The sequence below is a fragment of the Orycteropus afer genome, unplaced genomic scaffold (assembly GCF_000298275.1).
Source record: "Orycteropus afer afer isolate SDZICR_OR568_19922 unplaced genomic scaffold, OryAfe1.0 scaffold00139, whole genome shotgun sequence".
Taxonomy (NCBI): domain Eukaryota; kingdom Metazoa; phylum Chordata; class Mammalia; order Tubulidentata; family Orycteropodidae; genus Orycteropus; species Orycteropus afer.
This window is the reverse complement of record NW_006921726.1, coordinates 4413195-4415550: the sequence shown is the minus strand read 5'-3', so window position 1 is coordinate 4415550 and position 2356 is coordinate 4413195.

The window sequence follows — 2356 nt, the reverse complement described above, 5'->3', positions numbered from 1 at the left end:
AATACCATTATGCCATGCTCTAACATTGTAGTCAACATTTTTTTTTCTTTTTATCATGTACTAGTTTAAATAAAATATTTTTTTATCTGTAACCCCTAGTATATTTTTATCTGTATAACCCTAGTATATTTTTGTCACAAATTACATCAAACATATCATTAAATAGTAGTGATTTCTTTCTAAATTATGTAGACCCCAAAATTTTAAAAGGTTCCATAGGTCCTGCTCTCATCTGAGTGAATTGTCTGACATTCTCTGGGTGAATGCTCCCCATTTGGATACCGCTAATGGAAGAGTTTTTGCCAAGCAAGAGCTCTCTAGAAAGGGCTGTGATGGATGTCCTCGATGAGGCTGAACTGATTCAGAGATGTACACTGAGTGGTGGCCTGGACCGCTAACAACCCCATCTGTTGGAGTATGTAGATATACATGAAAAGAGATGGCTTGCAAGGAAGATATTTGTATTTGGTTGCCTGGGGAAGAAGTTAGGCAAATAGAGAGGACAGCATAATGTCTCTCTACTAGTATGACCCCAAGAACTAGATCTCAGCCCCATAAAGAGAGGAACAGATGGTAGAGTAGAAGCTGAAGGAGATTTTGAAGAGGAAATCTCCAGTGAGACTTGGGGGCCATAAGAAACTGCTGAGTGTTGAGGACCTATTTTCTGCTTCTAACCTCTCTGCTTGAGAATTGAGGAATAATGCAGGAAATATAGTCCTTCTTTTGGACCTCAAGGCCTGGAAGCTTTGGGAATTTAGAAGACAGCCTCAGTCAGAGACTTGGCATTCTTGCAGAGAGTACCAGGAGTGAGCCCTCACCAACTGGCTGTAGGGGCAGTTTACTTTGACAAGTGGGAAGGAACAGCAGTACTCCTTGTGAATACATTTGCAGCAGGTTCCCCAACCATAACTAAAATAACTGGGTTGAGGGTAGCTAGAATTCCAATACTTCCTTTGTATTCTTGTTTCTAAAAGGATGTAGTATAGAGTCTATGACTTGGATATATCTGGAGGTAGAAGGTCATGAAGCTGGTGTTGTCAGTTGCTGTCATTTTGGCTCTGTCTCATGGTGATCTTATGTACAAAGAAAGAAACATTGCCTTATCCTGCATCATTCTTGTAATTGCTAGCATGTTCAAGTCCATCATTTTGGCTATTGTACCAATCTATCTTCCTGAGGGTCTCTCTTGCCCTCTTGCTCTCACTGGTTCTCTTCTTCACCAACTATATTATCTTCCTCTAGTGACTGATCTCTCTTAATGATGTGTCTACAGCAAGCAAGTCAAACAATGTTCTGTCGTGATCCATAAGGTTTGCTAATTTTCAGAAGCAGATCATCAGGCCTTTCTTCCTAGTCTTTCTCTGTATTGAACTTCTACTGAAACTTGTCCACCATGGATAATCATTCTGATATTTGAAATTCCAGTGGCATAGCTTCCAGTATCACAGCAACACACAAGCCACTACAGTACTACAAACTGCCAGATGGGTAGTAGATGGAGCTAGTGACTGTTCTCAAATTATCCAGTTTACAAAGGGTAAGTTCAAGTTCCAGAAGGCCACAAACTCAAATAAAAGCACAATTTCCTATTAAACAGCAGGACATTTCTTATGCGGTCATACCAGAGGTTGAAACTGGGAGTCTACGTGTTGTATTTGAAAAATCAGAATAGAAATATCTTTAGATATTTAGCATGTGCCCTGCCATTCACCACAATCAAAACCACTCCTCTTATATTCATCCCACTTCTCTCATGTAAGTTACTTGCCTGGCTCCTGAAGTCACTTGAGTATTTGACACCTACTTCTGTCTAGTCCACATTTCTTCATCCTAAGAATCCAACAATTCTGGTCAGAAGAAAGGTAACCCAATCAGGAGTAGGAGCATCAGACCAGGAATCTGAAGACTTCCATTTTAAAGTGTTAGTTTTGTAGCTGTTCTGCTTGAGAGTTCCTGAGTGGTGCAAATAGTTATCATACTTGGTTGCTAACCAAAAGGTTGGAGGTCTGAGTCTACTCAGAGGTTCCTGAGAAGAAAGGACTTCCAAGATATCAGTGTTTGAAACTCCTATGGAGCACAGTTCTCCTCTAACACACTTGGAGTCACCATGAGTCAGAATTGACTCAATGACAACCAGTGTCTTCTATTTGAACAAGTCACTTGTAACCTCTGTGTCTCAGTTTAACTACAAAGTGGGAGTATTAGACATTTTCTTCAAAAAAAAGCCAATCTTGAGGAGTTCCGGTAAGATGGTGGACAGGCAGAAAGACTGCACAGACCCTCTTCAACAAAGAAAAGGGAAACCAATTAACACAGACACAGAAGATAATCCTGGACCCCTGAGCCTTGAAGGGAA